A 22,134-nucleotide genomic window follows, 5' to 3' on the forward strand; every position below is an offset into this window, starting at 1 on the left:
TTAATATCAAAAATTGCCAAGTAAAAGAAATAAAACCCATACCTCTAGAGCAGAAAAGCACCACCAAAGATAGCCAACCCTTTGGAGAATGAGCCTATACAATTTGACCTTGAAATGTGCTTAGAGAAGAACCCTCAAAGGTGGGCCACACGGAAGCCTCCCTATGATGGGACAGAACTGCCTGGGGGCAGGAAGTTCAAGCCTGAGAGGGAGTTGCCAGGTCTCAGTGGGAGGAGCTGAACTGGTCATCAGCCTGCCTGACCCCGAGAGCTGCCTTCCGTCGGTGGGGTGGGGGGGGACCAAATAGATCAAGCCATTTAGCAGGCGGAACAGCCCCTTATCACGGGAATAAATGGTCCTGCTCCAAACACCAGGAGCCCCTGTGCTCCCACAAGCATGAGAATCACATGGGTCAAAATATGTAGAGATGAAAGTGTACTTCAGAAAGAGATGTAATACTCCAGCTGGCAAAATTCTGAATTTGCTATATAAAACATGGACCCCAGAATGGTGAAGGTATTTTGTCTTTATAATCAAGAACGATGATATCAACTGGCCAAACATTTCACCCAGCCACTGTCTGCATAATTCATCCATTGGTATGGTTGTGAGTCTTTGAAATGCATCATCATAAATGGGCTGAAGTGTGTTTCCCTCAAATTTATACGTTGATGTTCTAACCCCCATTCAATCCCTCAGAATAAGACTGTATTTGGAGGTAGGGCCTTTAAAGAGTTGATTAAAGCAAAATGAGGTCGTATGGGTGGGCCCTAATCCAATATGACTGTCCTTATAAGACGAGGGGGATAAGACACACAGAGAGGTATCAGGGGTGCTCAGGCACACAGGAGGGGCCATGTGAGGACACAGGGAGAAGACGGCCATCTGCAAGCTAAGGAGAGAGGCCTCAGGAGAAAACAAACCTACCAACACCTTGATCACGGACTTCTGGCCTGCAGAACTGTGAGCAAATAAATTTCTGTTTAAGCCATCCAGTCTGTCGTATTTTGTTACATCAGCCCCAGCAAACGAATGCACATTTCCAAATCACTTTGGTTTTTCTATTTGCTTACAAACAGTTGCAAGGTGTCCAGGGTTTGTACCTTCTGGGCCACCGGACACAACGGAGGCCGTGCCAGCCTGCAAATGCTGAGAGGACCCTCAACCCACATGGGCTCAGCCACTTTATGAACTTGGATTTCACAGAACTTAGTATTATCCTCTCAGTGGGATCCTAAATAATAAGGACTATGGAATAGAGCCAAGACTGCCACATCGACAGCACTGAATCACACAGATACACACACGCCCCGTGGAGTTAGTGAGAGAGAGCCGTGGAGAGAAGCAATTGAATCCACGTTGAGCACTGTGACAAGTCCATGATGGTAGGAAAAAAGCGCCCAGCATCCCCAAAAGAAAGACCCCAACTATGCAGTTTGGAGTCATATTCCTTATTCCTGCTATAACATGTTATCAATAAAGAATATCCCAGGGCTTCCCTGGTGGCGCCGTGGTTGAGAGTCCGCCTGCCGATGCAGGGGACACGGGTTCGCGCCCCGGTCCGGGAAGATCCCACGTGCCGTGGAGCGGCTGGGCCCGTGAGCCATGGCCACTGAGCCTGCGCGTCCGGAGCCTGTGCTCCGCAGCGGGAGAGGCCTCAACAGTGAGAGGCCCATGTACCGAAAAAAAAAAGAGAATATCCCAAAGGGATCTGGTTCTTTCAAGCCAGGGCATTTTCTTGCTATTCGGAACCAGCAAAATCCACTGCTCACTGAAATGCCTGTCCCGGAATCTCACAAGTTTGCACATCGAGGTTGTTCATAAAGGACTAAGCAGGTAATTCAAACAAACCCTGTGGTTTGGGAGTCACAGTTTGGGCTGCTTAGGTTTCCATTTTCAAGCTCTTCTTCTGGAAGAGCTGCTGGGGCCACCGTGCTTTTCCTGGATGCCTAACAGAGTGACAAATCCCACGGGAGAGAGTTTAGAAACTGCCAGGTGAAGTGAGAGGGGTGCGGGCCCGGCTGGGTCACAGCTAGGGCGGCCAGGGCCCTTTCCACTGTGGCTCTCCGGGGCGCTGCGAGGAGTCCCCCGGAGGGGATTTCAGCCCTGTTTGGGGCAGCGTCAACCATGGCAGAGTGCGTGTCCTGAGGGCTCTGGGGTGAGGGGCCATACTCATCTGCATATTTATGTCACAGCAGGTCTGATCAGGACACACTTTTCCCTTCCTGCTGAGTTCGCCTCTACTTCTGTTCACTCTTTCACCAGCCACATGACAGCCGACACTCATTTCTGGCACCGTCTGGACTCGCCCACCTCCGTGTTCCCACACCTGCTGCCCCCCACACCTGGACGGCCTTCTGTCATCACCACTGCACATCCAGGTCCAAGTCCACCTGCCTCTCAAGGCCTGGTCCAGATGCCGCCTCCTTCACAGGCACCGTGGTCTCAGCGTAAGTCATTCTCCCCGCTGACCTCCAGTTCCTGTGGCCCAAAGCCCCCTGCAGCTTAGGCGTGTACCGCTCACTGTAAGTCGTTTCCACCAGCATTCTTTTCTGACTGATGGTTGCGTCCTCATCAGAACCTATGGTGCTTAATAAAATATCTGTGGGTTTCCACGTCATTCAAATCTCAGTACTTCCTCATTGCCACCAGAAATATTTCCCATAGTATATTCTGGTGTCCTTTATAATGTAAGATGATGATTTTTCTGCCCCTCTAAGTACGAAAAACCTTCCATCAATCTGTCCTGGTTATATGCCTTGATTGAGGAGGGATTAAAATTTCATGGTCCCAGTGTCTGCATATGAGGGCATATCAGAGCATGTTCACACAGAAATGTGTGCCCAGGATGGGGCAAGAAGATGGGAACGGACAGAGACCAGGTGAATTTCTTTGGGAGACGGTCTGGAAGTGCGGCCTGTGATCCAAACATAAAACCTGGGTTTAGGAGATATTGTTCCTCAACCTTTGTCTCCTGCATGGACACTCAGCCCCAGAACCTGTGACTTCCAAACCACAGGGCTCGCTTTAATCATCTAATTAGTCTTTTATTAAGAACTTCAACGTGCAAATCTGTGAGATTCCAGGGCAGGCAGCTCAGTGAGCAGTGAATTTTGGAGGTTCCAAATAGCAAGAAAGTCCTCTGCTTTAAAAGAGCCACATGCAGGGCTTCCCTGGTGGCGCAGTGGTTGAGAGTCCGCCTGCCAATGCAGTGGACATGGGTTCGTGCCCCGGTCCGCGAAGATCACTCATGCCGCAGAGTGGCTGGGCCCGTGAGCCATGGCCGCTGAGCCTGCGCGTCCGGAGCCTGTGCTCCGCAACGGGAGAGGCCCGCGTACCGCAAAAAAAAAAAAAAGCCACATCCAACTGGAATATGCCTTATGAAGCGCACGTCCGGGACTGCAGTTACTGACCAGCAGTGCTCAGCCATCCATGACTGAAAGGGCCTGCCTATTCCTCCAGCTTCTGCTCGTCACCACACAGTTTCCGCATTGACAACTGGCCAAAGGAGCTGGCCACGCCGTGGTGGCCCGCAGGGCACGCTGACACGATGTGCACCTGGCACGCGGGTGTTCCCATTAGGTATTGGTGCCACTCAGCCAGTGCACACAAGAGAGAGAGGGGGAATCCCTCTGCAATCTTCCTGATGCTTGGGTGAGAGAAACTACTTCCACCCCGTGCCCACCCCTCACATGGTCGCAGTCACCCTCCTGACCCACGTGTATAGATGGGCCCAGGTGTTACCATCTGCTCTGAGTTCTCAAATGTCAAGGGTGACATGGGCGGCCTAGAGTTTCACAACTCAGCCAGTTCTCCCCGCTGCCACTTCTGTCTTGATCGCGGCTCTTGTGTACCCATCTGTGCCGCCCGCCCCCCGTGGTCCAGGCCAGTCCTTCCTGGCCACGCACGGCAAGTTTCCGTGCCGAGTGCCTTCTAAGTAGGCTCTGAGTCTCCAGTAGGTCTTCAGTTCTTCCCAGAAAGTCACTTTTCTAAATCACCATCATCCTGTTCTCTACTCCAAACCTTTAAGTACTGCGCACACGCGTGGGCACACACACGCTGCCTGCAGGTGAAAGGCCCAGCACGGTGACCTGGCAATCGAAGCTCTAACAGAGCGCTCAGCCTCCTCCTTGCACCCCGGCCAGCCCTGCAGGCACCACATGCCACTGTGTTCTGCCTCTGACCACACCACTCCTCCCATATGGGGTTCTTTTCCCATTTAAAAATTTCAATCCAAATGTCACCTCTCTTTCAGCCCATACTAATATATTCCTTCTAATCTTCTATAATATTGAAATGTGTTATCCCAAATTGCATTCACTGGAACTCTGGTTCCAAAAAATAAAAGAGAGGGGGGTTTCCCCACCATCTACCACCTACTGCCTATTTTATGCTATTTTGGATATTTACAAAGCATGGCCAAAGGCTCTGAGAAGTCCTGCAGTAAAAAAAAAACAAAAAAAAAACTCTTGGATCAACTTGGATTTTCCCACTCTATCCTTGCCTGTAGGCTTTTGGAGGAGTATATCCTTTATTGTGGTCTATACCCTCACCTCCATGGCCACGTTATGAATGACTTGACCCACAGGTGTCCTGAACATGAAAGCAGCAGAGAAGAAGTTGTTCTGAAGCCTCTGCTTCCTATGGGGGGCAACTGCAGCCAGATGTTCTGGGTGTTTCACCATCATGTTGTTGAGCTACCAGATTCCAAGGACCCTGCAGCGGGCTGACCTCAGTGGGCGCTCAGTGGTCACAACGCGATTCATGAAATCCAGGAGAACTCACCTGGGAGCCACGGGTTTAGGAGAATTGGGGCAGGAGCCTGGGGTGTCATCAAGCCCCCTGGTGCTTTCTTTATAACTTGACAGCAAGTTTGTCCCCAGGTAGGGATGCCTGAGCCTAGTGTCCAGGAACATTCCTCTGGGGCTCTCTCAGTGCTGGGTGCGGAGGCCACGGTGGTGTCTTCTGCACAGGGAGGACCACAAGGTAGCAGGACCGTGGGTGCTGAGAGAATCATGAACAGAAAGCACGATTCTCTCAATCTTGAGGGCTCCCCAGGAATGGGTGGGTCAATTGGAAACGTGGTCCAACAGCTCCACCCCCTGGAGTGTGCCTTTTCAGGACAGAGATATAGTCCCTCAGCCTCCTGGACTCTTAGTTCTGGAAGGGAACCTGTTTAGAAGAGCACAGCTGAGCCATCCATTTAGCAGAGCTCCTGGGCCTCCTGCTGGCAGCCTCCTTTCTCTGTGGGCTCTTCCAGCAGAGAGAACACAGCCCAAGCGCAGGGAGTCATGTGGCTGGAGGTTCTTTCACAGGGGCAGAATTTCTCCGCAAATTCTCTCCTCACCCCCTTCCCCTTCATTTCCATAAGCTGCTTTCAAGCCATGTTTCATAAATCAGGACCTGCTGTTCCATGAAGCAGCCGTGGAGAGGCCACGTCACCATGGACAGTCCATTTCGCCTCCCGCAGGCCCTGGCTTCCTTCCAGCGGGGGCTCCCTGGAACAGGGTGTGCACGACTGCAAACGACAGCTAGGCTCCCAGGACAGCGGCTGGGACCTGTTACTTACGTCCAGGCCCAAATTCAGAACACATGGGGCCCAGGGAACAGGCACGGTCCCTTGTTCAAACACTATTAAGAATTTCAAGATGACAGCAGATCATTAAATCAGGCACGGACCTTGTGAACACGGGGACCTGTGTGACGCACAGGTCACACAATCATGTGGTTGGCTCAGCCAATCTCTGCCATGGACCCTGGGGACTAAATGGTCTCACCCTAAGTCTTCACAGTGGTAAGACAGACATCACAGCCTCCCAGGAAGACTTCTCTGAAAGGCGGCTCTCAGGCCGGCCCTCTGGGTGCCCTTAGCAGACCTGACAGCCCCTCTAATCATCTGGTTTGATTCCACCTCCACTTGGTGGGGTCGGCTCTTTCTTATAGATTGTGTCCATACCTGATCGTCATTGATCTGTTTATTTTTGGCCCCAGAAAAATCAGGCTTCTTTTCTACCTGGGTAGCACGTCTACTTTTCCAGGTTCAGGTCAAATGTTGTCAATACACAGATATCCATCTGACCCTGATTCTCTCAGCGCCCATGAGTGTCCCAGGAACTGGTCCGGCCTGGCCTGTGTCCACCTGAGCATCTGTGTTCCATGAGCTGGCCGCCCGCTGGACACGCTTACTCCAAGCTTCCCCTTAGCCCTCTCCTGACATCCTCTCCCCTCTGCTGTGGCTGTTCTGTCCTCCAGCTGTGTGCACTGTTCATATGTCCCCATTTATCTGCCCCGACCCCTTCCTGTTTCTGTTTCACATTCTCTAAAAGCACCGAGCATCCCTCAGCCCTGAAGTCACAGGATGTTTGAAAAGCAGACGGGTTGTGTCAAAGGCCTCAATCCCACATTCCAACCAAAATCACCTATGTCACCCCCTTCTAACTCCCCCAACCTAAAATCTATAAACTTAAAATATATTTTCAGCAGGAAAAAGTGAACTGCTTCGTAAATGGTGCTGGGAACAATTTCTGGCCATTTAGAGACAAATTTGACAACCCCCCAACACTTCAAATCATAAACAAAAATAAATCCCCATACACTTGGCATTTTGAATCTTGAAAATAAAATTACAAATCACCTGAAGGAAAAAAATATGTGAGAATATTTTTGTCATCTAGAGGTGGGAGCGGACCTTCTAGACAAGCTAAAACCTCGAGGTCAGGAAAATAATAACAGGTTGGACTACGTAAAAATTCAATATTTCTGTAAAAGAAATAAGACACAAGAAACAAAGTAAAATGTCAAGCAACAGACTGGGAAAAAAATACTTGCAGGATATACATCAAAGTTTTAAAATACAGAATATTTGAAGAGCTCTTACAGAATAACAACAAAAATAGGACGGAAGGAAGAAAGGAAGGGAGGGAGGGAGGAAGGGGGAGAAATTAAGAAAAGGAAGGAAGGCAGGGGGGACGAAAGAAAGAAAAAAAGAAAGAAAAAAAAGAGGAGGGAAGGAGGGGAAATGGGCCAAAACATATGAGTAGGCAATTTTTAAAAGAATAATTAGTAAGCCACAGACTTCTCCTTTAAACCAACTCTCCCCAGAACAATCTGCTAGTTTTTACATTTGTTTTTAAAAATCAGTATTTGTGGAGGTTGGGTTTCATCCTTTATATTTTTTGATGCATAGCTACAATTTTATCAGATTTATGCCATAAAACTCTTTAGCAGCGAGGGCAAAATTTAAAGACATCCCTGAATAGAGAGTCCCCTGAAGAGCGACCGGTTGTGCACGACTGCAAGGTAAGCTGACCCCAAAAATGAGGCAAAGGGTGTTCCCTAAAGTGCACTAGTCTAAATGTTAAAGGAGATTAATTATGTTAGAGATTACTTATGCCATTACTAAATAAGTACAGAGGGAAAAGACTGGAAGGAAATATGTGTGAACGGGAAGAGCAGAAAGTTCTAGCAATAGGAATGTGGGTGAGCATTACTTTTTTCCCAGTCTTAATTTCTAAAGCCTGCACCTGGTGTCAGGACAGCGGTCTGGGTGCTGCCATGGGGTCCCAGCAGAACCCCTTTTCTGTCCTGGGACAGTCACACAGCACCTCTACCTTCAGGTCACCTTCACCTGGCACATTTGTATTTTCTTCAGATAGTACCTTAAGGTAATAAGCCATTTACGTCCCACAGACGTAGTATTGTTTCCTAAGCAGTTTTTGCTTTGCTTCAAATCGTGCCCTCGATTTTACAATAAAAGAATTATTTAAAAATGTAAAAGCTGGCACCTGTAGCAAATGGTGGCGAGCAGGGGACCCCGGCGGTAGGTGCATCCCCGGCCCAGCCACAAGGGCATCCCGGCCAGCACATGATGCCCGAGACGGGGGCTGTGTACGTGGGCGTCCACCCTGCCGGTGGCCTTCTGTTCTGAGTCTGGGCTCCTGTGGACTTTGAAGTCAAGGTTTCACTTGACGACTACTCATTGCTGAAGGCTCGTCTTGCTGCTAAAATAACTTTCCATGAAATACTCTGAAAGAAGCTTCTTGACTGTAAATGCTCTTGTATGATAAGAAATGCCCATGTTTGTGAGTGGTTACATCTTGTGTAACTGATTGCACCAGGTTTTCGAGGTGAAAACTGCTCACTTTTGTCATTTCCCAAACCTGACATTCTTTCACTATAATGTGGCAACTTCTCGGTTCTTTAAACTATTTTTTTCTTTAAGTTCTCATGAATTGATGGTTCCTGTTTTTCTGAACTGCTTGTCAAACCCATGTTTATGTTAGACTCACAGACACCCGTGCTCAATAACTAGGAAATGCAGCAAAAAATCCCCTCAGAAAATGTGGCTTCCCGGGCGCTAGGGAGCCCCTGCCCTCGTCCTGTGAATTTGGAGTGATGCATGTGAACGTGGGCAGAAGGGAAAGGAGCCGGAAAACGACATTGCGGGTGAAAGTTCCGACTGTCGGGGAGGTCCTCGTGTGAGGTTCTCTGCTCACATGGGGCCCATGGCTCAGTCGCGGGCCCTTGGGGGTGACGGCCCCAAACAGACCCCTATGGGGACACACTCCGTAGGCTACGTGAAGTGATGTGATGTCAATCCCATCACTTACAAAGATGAAGCACGCTTTTCCTTTTCTTTCCTTTTTGACTTTTTATTTAAGCAAATGTAAAGACCAAATCCCATTTTTGCGCCTTTGCCTTTCGGCAGTTCAGGAAGTGAAAACAAAGTGAGAACATCTTATTTGCTTAAATAAAATCTGATTGCCTGCGTCCATCATCCACTCATCTACTCGTGGGCAGATGCTTCTTGAGGGTTAATCCTCGCTGGGCTGGACGCGGATGGAGACCTGCTCCGAGGTACCTCCCTCAGGACCTTTAAGGATGTGCACTGTATCGTATTCATTTCATAGAGCTGCCATCACAAAATGACTGGGGGGCTCAAAGCACGGAAACGTATTATGTCACACTTCTGAGGGCTAGACGTCGGCGATCAAGGTGTCGCAGGGCCACGCTCCCTCTGAAGGCTCCAGGGAAGCATCTGTTCCGAGCCGCCCTCCTCGTCTCTGGTAGTTCCTGGCCACTTTCACACAGCATCCTCTCTATGTGGGTGTCCCCAAAGTCCCCTTCCTATAAGGACGCCAGCCATCGTGGACTAGGGGCCCACCGTACTCCAGGATGACCTCATCTTACCTCACTACATGTGACACGATTTCCAAATAAGGTCTCCTTCTGAGTTACTGGAGGGGCGGGACTTCAACATGTGAACTTGGGGGAGATACAACCCAACCCATGACACACCCAGAGGCCCTCGACGGTGACTCACAAAGTCGGACTCCTACTCACTTTCGTTATCATTGACTCTGCCCAACTCTTCCCCCAAACTCATTCCCCCGAAAATAAGTCCCCTTCTTAATAAACACCTGTCATGTGCTTTCTCTTCCGTCAGAGTCAATTCTGTGCCGAGAAGGAGTTAAACTAAAGGTATTAAAGAGCGTGGAATTCCCTCCAGCTCAAAATCCTGCTGCTGATTTAAATGGTCCTCGGCAGGAAGGGCCTCTGAGGAAGCCACCGGGCCAGCCTGGCATCTAAAAGAAACAGGGACGGACAGAAGGGCCGGGCCATCCTCTCTCGGCAAAGCTGTCACATACCCTGGGCCTCTGAGTTGCCTTCTGTCTCCTGAGCCCCTGGCTGCTCTGAGGGTAAAATCCAGCTAGTCCCACAGGTCTGGGGGCTGCCATGAGGACAGCTGTCCACTGAGAAGCTGGCGTGGCTGTGGCCTTGGGCGACCGGCTGGCCTGGGACTCCAGCTACCCCACTCGTCAGCTGTGTGACAATGAGAAGCCCACGCACTGCACGGAAGGGCAGTCTCCACTCGCTGCAACTAGAGGAAGCCCGAGCGCAGCAACAAAGACCCAATGCAGCCCAAAATAAAATAATAAATATTAAATTAAAAAATAATAATAAGCCCCTTTCATTCCACTTTACATTGAATCTGTTAAAAAAAAAGAAAAAGAAAAAGCAGCACCTCAGAGGGGAAGCAGCGCCTGAGTCAGCACAGTGACTCAGGCGCTCCTTTCCCTCTGAGGAGTGGGGGCCTTCGTTTAGGGGGATTCGGTGAGTGACAGCGTGTGAGACACTGGCCCAGAGCAGGTGCTCGCAGAAAGCCAGCCGTGACTGCTTGGGGAAACTTCTCCCACCACAGGAGTGCTGACTTTCACTAGGCGCGGAGGTTTGCTTAGGAGAATTCTGAGATTAATTCTTTGGAACCCGCAATCCCCGTCTCCGGATCTGCCTGTTCTGTAAATACAATTTGGTGTCAAGGTGACTCCAGGGGTCTGGGACTCTCATGAAGCACAGGGCATCAGAGTCACTGCTCTCCTTCCTGGTCCTCGGCCGGTTTCCAGATTCTCACCTTGGGGAACGGAGACACAACCCCTGGGAACGTGTCTTAGAGCTGCCCGATCCTGGCAACTCACCCCTCTGGCTCCCTGGGGCTTCGCTGGGGACCGGAGCCCACACGTGCCTTCCCAGAGTGTGAGGGCCTGCCTGCCTGTCCCCTGGACACCTGGGCAAGCTCAGGGCCTCCCCCGCAGTACAGAGAAGAAGGGGACGTTCAGCCAGCCCCGCTGGAACCCTGAGAGCAGAGCTGCTGAGCCCAGCGCCCATAAGCCGATCCTCTCCACACACAAAAGCGGTTTCACAGTCAACGACTGTGATCGCTTTTATGGAAAATAGGAAAGAAAAGAAAAAGACTCTTTCAACTACGTGCTTATATTTGCATAAAGTCTGGATGGATATGTAAGACGCTAAGAATAGGGTGATGGACGGGGGAGGTCAGTGGGAACCAGATGGGAGACCGTGGGAGCAACATGCTTTCCACTGGACAGCTTTTTATAGTTTTATTTCTGAAACTTCTTCGAACACATTAAAGCTGGAAACCTTATTGCCTATTCACCATGTTTGCAGATTAAAAGAGACAACCCATAGGGTCATCTCAAGAGACGCTGAGACACACCAGCTAAACAGCTCCCCCTGTGCACCCCTTTCCAGGTGTCGCCCTCTGGGTGCCCGTGGCCGGAGGGTGCACCCCATCACTCACCAACCTCAGAGCACCTGCGAGACTCCCTGCAGCCAGGGGCGAGCTGCCCCAGAAGGGATTACAAAAGAGTTGTCTTCTCTTGGAAATCATGTACTTGAATGATCCTAAAAGCCTTTCATCTGGATGTGCTCTTGGAAAATAGAATCCCTTCTCGAGTGACCGTTCCTGTTCCATCCAAGTGTCCCCCAGTGATGGACACAGCTGGTGAGCACAGAGCAAGTAATGCCCGCTTTGGACCAGCAGACAGAGCCTGGGAGACTCACTTTCTCCCGGGGAAGCTCGTGGTTTGCAGTCACCTCTTGTGCTGCTGGGTGGCAGTCTGCGCTCATTCTGCGTCTCACCTCTCCCTCCGCAGATCTTAACCCTGAGCTGGCACTCCTGGGGACTTCAAAGGGACCGTTCACAGACAGCCACCCGTCTGTCAGGCTGGGCTCAGTGGCTCCAGCTTGAAAGGCAAATCTGAAGCCAATCAAATGCATCCAACCCACAAACTCTGAGGATGTGACTATGTACCACGACTGAAACAGCAATCATCTGACAACGGAGCAGTCAAATGTTCTGAAAGCTTAAGGTAACTTACTGCTAGCATCTAATTAACAGCTGCCCAAGAGTTAGCCAGCCTTGCCCTAAGCTCCCCATGCTTGAGGATGAGGGAAAGAAAGAACAGAACGGGAGAGAAGGAGGATGGCTATCCACCCGAAGTCTGGCTGAGTGTCTAAATTATTACTGCCTGCACCACCAGTCTATGGGATCACATCACACATCTGATTGTATGTTCCTCGTCCTTTCATCCACATGATTGAAACCTGTGCAGCAAGGTAAGCTGTTTGCATTAGGCAAGGTGCCCCGGAATGTTAAATGCTGGCAACCTCAAAGACGATCACCAGCGGAGTGCCACCGGCCTCTGCTCCTGGTCTACACTGATTCAAAAGATCTTCCGGTAAAGAAATAAAAGGGATACCTCTCCAACTGGCAGGTGATGTGAAGCTTTACATTTTAATTAGCGAATATATGGGCCAAATCTAGAAGATCAAACTAAGGAGAATGTAAAATTTTACTCCTGTTTAAAAAAATCGAAACTAAGTCAGCACCTCAAATGCAAAATGAGAGAGATGTGGCTTTAAACGTGTCCCCACACACAGAGGCAGGGATGCTTGTGGGTCCAACAGATGGGCGTGTTGGCCCCAGACCTCAGCCTAGTATCCCTTACAAGGGAGAGTATGGTGCTCATGTGTAGAGGGACATCAGAGAACTGCAGTCTGTGCCAGGGAGGGCAGCACAGGGTCACAGTTGCTGCATCTTTCAGGAACCACAGGAGGAGGGAAGAGTTTGAATACAAGTGCTGATGTCCGTGCATGTGGAAGGGCTCTGGCGTGGAAGAAGCTGGGGCTCATGTTATCATTCAACAGTTTGGGAGACAGAATAATTGCTCAATGAATGCTAATGAATGTGTTGATTTATGACTATAATTATGATCATGACTATGATGGAGTGGCTTCAGGGGCAGAGCTAGGTCCAAAATGTGCAAATACCAGAAAAGAGGCTTTGGATTAAGCTGTGTCTGGAAGGAGAGAAGGGGTTTAAGTATAGATCAGATGACCCCTTATGCCATAAGGTGTCCCCATCTTACGCAGTGGTCCCCAACCTTTTTGGCACCAGGGACCGGTTTCGTGGAAGACAATTTTTCCAGGGATGGGTCGGGGGGCAGTGATGGTTCAGGCAGTAATGCGAGCAATGGGGAGTGACAGGTGCTCACCTGCTGTGCGGCCTGATTCCTAACACGCGGTGGACCAGTACTGGTCTGTGTCCTGGGGGTTGGGGACCCCTGCCTCATGGGGCTCACACAGAGGGACTGTGAGGGTGGTGGGAGTGCCCGTCGAACCCAGGGAACTCCCAGTGGCAAATGAAGCATGTCTTCGTGATGATGATGACTCCAAGTTGGGCTTTGAGTACCTGCCATTGTGGGCCCCCTTTTGCCCATACGCTGTACAAGGACCAGAGACGCTCAGTGACTGGCTCCTGGCCACAGAGCTGGTGAGGGGGAGACAGGGCTTCACTCTAGCTGCCAGATCTGCACAGGAAAAGCAAGCAACACACACACACACATACACCCCTACGTCTCTCAGATCTCCGCTCAAACGTCTTCTCATCAGAGGGACAACCAGAGACCACCCTTTATGTGGGAGACACCCTCGCCCAGCACTGCTGTGCCCCCTCCTCTGGCAGCCCTCCTCACAATCACATTTGTTCATCCCCTGCCTCCATAGGTCCTAAGAAACATTTGCTGAATAATGAGTGCATGAAAGGATGTTGACATGTACACACTACTGTATTGAAAATATGGGGTTGGCCAAAAAGTTCATTCGGGTCTTTCTGTAACATCTTACAGAAAACCCAAAAGAACTTTTTGGCCAACCCCACAGATAACAAACAAGGACCTACTGTAGAGCACAGGGAACTCTGCTCAATATTCTGTGATGACCTAAATGGGAAAAGAATTTGAAAAAGAACAGATACATGTATATGTATAATTGAATCACTTTACTGTATACCTGAAACTAACACAACATTGTTAATCAACTATACTCCAGTATAAAATAAAAATTAAAAAAAAAGGAAAGGATGGACTATTGAATCTCTTTCCCCCAGTGGTCTAGGGCTCCACAGCCATGCTGCCCCTGAGCCTGGAAAAAAAAGCCTGTGGAATTCCTCGGATGCCGAGGTTGGAGTGGATGGACCACTGCTGGGGTGGAGATCTGGGGCCCAAAGAAAGGTCAGGAGTAAATGGCATATGAATCCTCTATGTCTTGATTTAAAAAAAAAAAAAGGGAAAATTAAACAGGTAAATGGCAAAAAGGCATCAATTCCAAGCTAATACTATAAAACACTATGTGTGGCACTTTTCTAAGAATTTTTCATGAAGGAACTCCTTTCATCCTCGAAACTATCCTCTGTGCTCATTGCTCCTGCTCCCATTTCACAAATTAGGAAACTGAGGTCAGGAGGCACAGATGACTTGCCAGGCAGTGTGCAGCACACTAGTTGGAGGTCCAGCTCCAGCAGCTGCTTCATCATCGTGCCCCACAGCCTCCCCACCGACAGACGGTCCACGAACCGAGAGCAAACGGCACTGGGCCTGGGGGAGCCGCCAGGAGCGAAATCTTGGAATTTGGGGGGGGTGCCTCAGGGGAGAGATGGCAGTGCGTCTCAGCCCACGATCCCATACGTGTGCAAGGACATCATCTGTGCCCGAGAGAACGTATGCTGTGCTGAGAGCTGCAGGGCCAGGGACCGAGGTTTGCCATCTTCCCCCCGGGTAGATCATCTCCCCCCTGCTTGCGTGTTTCTTGTCAACGATGGCTGAACACAGTTTAATGCTTCTCTCTTAAAAAGTCAAAAGAGTCAAAAGACACACTTGGGGGATGTGTAGGAGGCCAGTGACAGGAACCACGCCTGAGCTCAGTCCCTGGAACGGCTTCACGCAAACAAAACAAAGGATGCCCATCCCCAAACGGGAAAGTTCACTATCAAACATGCACAGACGGTCAGGCTGTGTGCTCCTCACTTGAGGCCCCTGCACCTCGAAAACGCCATCAACCCCACTGGCAGAAATGCTCCAGGGGTCAGGCACCCAGCCCCGGCTTCCTCCTGGACAGGTCCCTCAGCTGGGGCCCTCGAGGCCCTGAGAGTCACTTGGGGTTTTATCCCCCAGAGATGGGGATATTGAGGCTCACGGCCACTGGTGGCAGAGGCCCTGGCCCCCCACCTGCCTGGTCCACAGCTCCTGGCTGAAGGGTTCTCCACCTGGGAGGGACACCCACCCTCCAGGGGACCTCAGCACACACGGTGCCCAATTCTGAACTTTCACCCCAGTGCCACATCCTTCCTCAGGGTGACAGCCCGACTCTCAAAGCTGCCCGGATTAGGAAAACAAGCTCTAGATCTGTGCTGTGCAATAGGGTAACCACTAGCCACATGTGGCTATGTGCCCTTACATTTAAATTAATTGAGAGCTTCCCTGGTGGCGCAGTGGTTGGGAGTCCGCCTGCCGATGCAGGGGACACGGGTTCGTGCCCCGGTCCGGGAAGATCCCACATGCCGCGGAGCGGCTGGGCCCGTGAGCCACGGCCGCTGAGCCTGTGCGTCCGGAGCCTGTGCTCCGCAACGGGAGAGGCCACAACAGTGAGAGGCCCGCGTACCACAAAAAAAAAAAAAAAAAAAAATTAATTGAAATGAAGTAAACATTTAAATTCAGCGCCCAGTCACACTAGCCACATGTGGCTGCAGTCACTCATTGGACGGCTTGCCCTGGAGGTTTGGGAAGCCACAGAGGACACCATGTGACTCCCATGGGTCCCCCGAGCGTCTTCTGTTTCTTCCCCTCTGTTATCACGGCCAAGACGGAGGCCCAGATTAGAAGAGGTCCAGGAGCGGGCAGCACAGGCATGCAGAAGCCACTCCCACCGGACACAGCCGAGGGCAGCTACAGGGGCTGGGAGCTCACGCCAAGACCCCAGGAGCGGTGGCGCACCTCCAGGCAGGGCTCTGTGGTCAGGAGACAGAGCCCCAGGTCATGCGGGTCCCCATTCGGCTGGAGCAGGACCCTGAGTAGCTCTGGGGCCTCACCTTGACTCCTTCAAGTCTTCAGCGTTGAAGCAGCAGTGCTGGCGGCCGCCTCAGTGGACTCCCCCCACCTCCAGCCCCGGTTTTCTGGAACCGGGTAACCCCAGGATTGTTTGATGATACCAGGACAAACAGGGATCCCTAATCATAAAAGAATCTGAGTTCCCCAACAGGCAGGTCGAGGGGGTAAAGTAGGGGCAGGGTAAGCTTGGAACAGATTAATGTAATTTAGAGATTTGGAGAATAAAGGAGAGTTCCAGTTTTGATGCCTCAGCATTGGAGGCTGAAACCCTTACCCCCTGAACAAACCCATTGAATGAGTGGAGCGATTACAGGGAGAAAGAGGAAAGGGGAAGGAAAAATGGACACGGGGTAGATGACTCCGCTCTGAGAATCCTCATCTGAAAACCCACATCGTCATTTCCAAAGCTGACTTGAGGCTCACCAGCTATGCACAATAGGCCAGGTCCGCCTGCCACCCTCAGAGGCACTGCCAGGGTCACCCGTAGTCCAAAGGACCACCCACAGTCTAGAGAGCCACCCATAGTCCAGGGGATCACCCACAGTCCCGGGGACCACCCACAGTCCAGACGCCATCCCCCCCCCCCGCACACCGGGACCAGCCTCCATTCTCCAGGACGAGGCCCTCCCAGGGCCTTCCTCTGCACTGGGCACACAGGGGACAAGGCCTTGGGCCCATAATGCTCTCAAAATAAAATAGTTTATTTTCACATCAGAAGAAAAACCTGAGTATAATGAAATTGAATATATAATAATAAATCCAGTCTGGATGACGTGCATCTTTGTACCAAGACAGTCATGATACTTTTTTGCATCAGGAAGGGCCCACGAAGGCAAAAGCACCTGAGAGCCATGGAAGTCACTCTGCAGCCCTGAGCCTTTGCCTGTTATACCAGAGATATGAAATGCAGCTGCACACAGAAGGGACCCTGACGACCCTATGGACCCTCCTCGTTGACCCACAGATTGAATTTCTCCACCAGTGATTTCTCCCACCTCTCTCTGCATCATGCAGGTAAACCCACTCCAAAAAGAGTCACATCTCCAGGTAGAGCTCCTGGCCTCCCAAACCTGCTCCATCCGCTGGCTCTGCCAGCCTTAGCACTGGCTTCCTTCCTCCAAATTGTCTTATGGTTTCAAGGAGCCTGCTGGATTTCCAGCCATCACCTCTGCATTCCACAGAGGAGGAAGGAGGGACCTGAGGGGAAAAGGTTAAGCCTCTTAGATGTCAAGGTCCTTTAAGGAGCCTTCCGAAAATCCCCAGCTACCCCACTGCAGACTATGTCTTCCACTGGCTGCCCCATCTATACAGGAGCTGGAGGAAGAAGGCCCTGGGAGGCAGGGCAAGCAAAGCACAGGAGGGGCCTTAGGTCCAAGGTGGGGTAACAGCAGACACTCCTCCTCCCCCCAATCCTTCCTGTCCTCATGCATCCTCCTGGCCCTGATTGTGTCACTAGATAACAGGCAGTTGTGTGGAGTGGAGAATGTGACAGTTTCCCCTTCTCTCGCCTTTGATCAGATTGAGTGATGTGACTAAACTGCAGCCCCTTGAAGCCCAACCTCTTCTACTTCAGCCATTCTGCTCTTCGCTGGAACCCTGCCCAGCCTTTGAAGCCAGGTCTGGGCAGTTTCCCTGCTGCACCCTCAGGACTGGAAGGGCGTGGTCCTGACTCAGGAGGCCGAGTAGCTGGCTGTGAGGAAAGGGGCGAGTCATGAGCCCAGACATAGCTGAGATTCCTGGTGTGTCCCCTAGTGGGGAGGTGGGGGGGGGGAAGAATGCTCAGCTTGGATTCTCTAATGCGCCTTCCCCAGGCAGGAGGTGCTGTCAGAGGTGAGGCCTCCCCGCTTCCCTGGGCTGGTCTCCTGGGGCACCTATGGCGGCCTGACCTTATTGGACTTATTTATGTCTATTTCACCAGAAAGATATAAATAGGAGAGACCTGTCTGCCGGTTCACATCTCTGGGTCCAAGAACCAGACGGTTGGGTTCGAAGCCAAGCTCCTCTACTTACTAACAGTGTGACCTTACTCACCTCCTTAAACCCTCCTGTGCCCCAAGTTCCTCATCTGGGTGATGGGGACGATACTTGATAGAATCTGCACACTAAGTGAGGTTATATGTACAAAGCTTCCTTAACCACGCCTGCTACCAAGTCAACACTTCATAAACAAAGCAGTGCTCAAATTATCATTATTTTATTGGGTAAATAAGAAATATTTGCTAAATGCATGAATGAAAAGAAATCCTACTTAGATATAACAAAAAAATCAAACAAGTGATTTCTGTCCCTTTGAACGTCTCCTCCAGTTGTTCAAAGCCCTTGAAGCCATGGTCTCTTTGTACCCCCCTCCTGATACTTCCAGTGAGAGCAACGTGTTATTTCATGTCTGCTTTTTGCCCCTCTCATATCCTTTCTCCCCTGCTTCCTGTGTTGTCAACAACCCCTGTTGTCAGGGGCAGCAATGTGCCCAGTTAAAAAACAACATTTCCCAGGATCCTCTACAGATAGGGGGCCAAAGACTTAGGCAGAAAGGGTTCCTTGGGGATTCTAGGAAGGCTCTTTAAAGGAGCCTGACATCTAGGGTTCTTAGCCTTTTGCCCCCACCTCCTTCCTTCCTCCTGTGTGGAATGCAGAGGTGATGGCTGGAGCTCTAGCAGCCTTCATAAAACCATAAGACAATTTTGAGGAAGGAAGTCAATGCTAAGGATGGTAGAGAAGAGAGATGAATGAACTGACTGCCCTTTGACCTTCACCCTGGACAGACAGCTTGCTTTGTCTTTTTCTACCTGAGAGAAAGTAAATCTAACACTTGCTGGAGGTACTGTTACCTTGTAATTTCCCTTTATACCCCTTTATATCCAGCTGAACTGATAGAAACCCAAGCATCCCTCTCACACTCTGTAAATGATTTGTCCAGTGAGAATAGCTAAAATGATACATTTCTGCCATCATTAAAAATTCCAATGTTTTAAGTATGACACACTTTTGAAAGGACAGGGTGGCTAGAAGGGCTAAAAGTCCCTGCAGCAGAAGTCTTTCCTTGCAGGTAATCAATCCTGAAAGCAAAAGATAAGCAAGAAAACTGTAATGGATAAGACCGGCCATCACTGTTAGCTTTTCCAATTATACAAGATGCAATAAAACCAGCTTTTGTTGTTGTTGTTGTTGAATCAGAGTAATCCTCTGAGAACAGCCAAGCATCCCACCCACCCCTCCTTCCTGTGGCCTCGACTTCCTTCTGATCTGTTGTCGGCTTCTCCCTGCCTGAGCTCTGTGGTCTAACCAGAACCCTCCTGAGTCTGGTAGGAGCCCAAACCCTGCCCCGCAGCACCGCCCCGCCAACGGCGCTGGGCAGAGGGTCCTCTGGCTCATGGCACAAGTGGCAGCTGCAGGGAAAAACTCCCCACAAAGCGACACCATTTGAGACTGACATACACGCTGGAACCAGCGCCCAGGATGCAAAGCCTAAACTCAGAAAGGAGATGGACAGTGCACCTGGCGCCTTACTTTGACGGGGCCGTTCTGGAGAGGGCAGACGGAGCAAAAGGACACACTTCTCTTGGACCCCTGCAGAATGACTGTAAAGATCTGGCTTTTGAGACTTGAATACCTCCAGAATCAACAAGGAAAGGTCCTGTTATGTTCCCCCGGGTTTTAGTTTTAAGTGTGTCTTACTTAATATTTTCAATATGAGTCAGCTCCATATACTATGATGATTTTCAAATAACCAGAAGTTGACTGTAGCTGGCTTTAAGACAGGAAGCACGAGTACAGAATCCAGCTGCTTCCACCCCGGGGGCAGGTCTGAATTCAGTGGTCCTGTATTTTCTGGCTCGTGACCTCTGTCTGCTGGATGGTGAACTCTCCCGGGCCCCTGCTTTTCCTGACTCTCCTCTCCTGATGGGGGTAAGGGGCTCTCCCGTCACCAGTGCACTCCTTGAAGCAATTGCTCTGCCTGATACGCCCGCCTGGGAATCCTGGACCTCCAGTGAGTTGAGTAACTGGCCATCCTTTCTACCTTCCAGGGTGGGTATGTGTGTACGTCGGGAGGAGGGGGTTAAAGGTAATATACAGAAAGTTACTACCATATGGTTGGAGCTGAATGAAATGGGAGCTGTTCTCACTGTGATGATGTGAAGGGTAAGTATGATGACGATGATGGTCATGATGATGGTCGTGACATCTAGAACCCCAGGTATTCCTGGAGAGAACCAAGAAGCACTTCCCATTCACCTAATCAATAAATATCCTGCAAATACAGAACATGCCATGTAATTCATGACACAGATGGGATCTTGCTTCGGGGGCACGAGAGCCAATTCCTTCTGGATTCCCAGGGTTCAGGGCCCAGGGAGAGATGGAAAGGCGTGTGGGTATATTTCTAAATCACTGAATGTGTACTTAATGGCTGTCGAGTCTCCTTGTAACTTGTGTGCCAATTATCACTGATTTTTACAAGGCCCCTCGAGGGTGGTGCTAGTATATTCCCATTTCACGATGATGAAGGTTGGACACCAAGAAGTTAAGAAACTTGCCCAAACTGCCAAACAGAGGGACACACACACACACACACACCCCTATCGGGTACCATGGAAACCCCGTGGCAGGAGGTAGTGAGAGCCCAGGTCCGGGTGTTGACTAGGAGTGGAGAGTGGGGGACCAGGCCAGCGAGCCATAGCCAGTCCCCAGGCTGAGGATGCCACGACCATAGGGCACCGGGCGACTTCCAAATGTCATCAAACTCTCAGCATTTGTTTGTTTGCTTTTGACGTAGATGTCCTTTTAAAACGTCTGCTCCGTTTCTATCGTAGGATGTTTCCCTCTTTACTCCCTGCCTGCATCCACACTTAGAATCGGCAGCTTTGGGTAGTTAGAAACGCACGACCACGCAGCAAATCACATTACCAAATGCTCTCTTTTCAGACCTAGCCATGGCCTTATTTCTGACCTTTTTAAATGACTCCTTCTCCTGATTACAGAAATGATAACAGCAGTTCATCACAGGCTCATGTCTCATGGGTAAGAGACCAGTGGACCTCTAGCAACCATACAACCGCCTGACTTCTACAGGACAGAATCAACGTCTAGGATAAAATCAGCCACTTCAAAGCCACTTCCCAACAGTGCTTATCCGGGAGGATTTAAAGACAGTGATAAACACAAGTTTGATACCTGGTGTGGTCTCTGAAACGAGGACAAGAGAAAGTGAAGGCAGACATGGAACACAGAGGCACCTCCTAAGGCATTTCTCCTCTTACGGGCTCTTCTCTCCATGAAGATGGCATTTCTCTGAGCACTCATGAAGATGACTCACCAAGAAAAGGACACCGGGCAGGTCTCCCACCTTGGAAACCCCTGGTCTCTGCCTGGCTGGGGTCCCAAGTTGACACTTGCATGGCTGTGGCTCAAGCTTTGGAAACACCGCTGATCCCACTGGAATCGCAGGATCTTGCTTGAAAATGTCAAGACACTAACTCGGGGAGCCCAGATACCTTTAGGGTACAGGTAAGCAGAGAAGCTAGCAGAGCTAACGTTGAGGGGGTCCCTTCTGAGTCCAGACCCTCTTCTACGCACTTGGCAGACGCTGGTTCTCTGAGTCCTCCCAGGCGTCCCCTGAAACGGGTGGTGTCACGCACGGTCTGGAAGCCCAAGGCTATCAGACCTTGAGACATGAGGGTTCATCAGGGCCTGTGACCCAAAGAATACGGGATCCCTGACAACAGTCATCAGAACACAAGAAATCAGTCCCGGGCGGGTCAGCAGAACTTAGTGGGGGGGATGGATTTAAACAGGCCTGCACTGGGCCCTTGAGCTGCTAGCCGGCAACCCAATCATTAATTTTTTTCTAATTTTCTTAGTAGTTTTCTCATTTTATAGATAAGAAGGATAAAACCGGAGGGAGGTTTTCTTCCTCGGAATCCCGCTCTCGGATTTTAAGCTGACAATCTTCCCACGCCACGTGTCACCTGCAGAACTTGGGCTTTGAAGCTCACATGGTGACCGCCTCTCCCACTGGGTCCCTCGGCCAGGACAGCTTCAGCCCTGGGCCACGCCAGCCTCTCATAAACTCTGGATTTTTAATTGAACCAACCGTATACTCAACCAATCCGGTCATGGCATAACCTAAAAACCATCAACGTCAGCCAAAGGAGATGGTCCAGCACAGGGAACCCCTCCAGCCACACATGGCAGAACTGGGACCGAAGCTGGAGACGTCACCAAAACAGGGGAGGCATCCAAAGTTGGTTTTAACGGAAGACGCAACAGCTGAATCCTCCTAGAGGGGGCCCGCCAGCCACCACACGGGTGCTGGGGGCAAATCGAATGTTCTCTCAGCTGCTCCAATTTTAGAAATCAGATGCTGACTCATTATTAACCCAGGAAGCCCACA

The 22,134-nt window shown here is 50.6% G+C and overlaps 2 long non-coding RNA genes across 17 annotated transcripts in view; both read right to left on the minus strand.

Annotated features, from left to right (window-relative positions):
• Positions 1-22,134, minus strand: part of LOC137205937 (uncharacterized) — a 137,072-nt gene that overhangs the window by 113,692 nt on the left and 1,246 nt on the right. The window lies entirely within an intron of this gene.
• Positions 1-22,134, minus strand: part of LOC137205940 (uncharacterized) — a 41,442-nt gene that overhangs the window by 18,460 nt on the left and 848 nt on the right. The gene's annotated exons all lie outside the window — the stretch shown is intronic.

The sequence above is a fragment of the Pseudorca crassidens genome, chromosome 14 (assembly GCF_039906515.1).
Source record: "Pseudorca crassidens isolate mPseCra1 chromosome 14, mPseCra1.hap1, whole genome shotgun sequence".
In the NCBI taxonomy this organism is placed as follows: Eukaryota; Metazoa; Chordata; class Mammalia; order Artiodactyla; family Delphinidae; genus Pseudorca; species Pseudorca crassidens.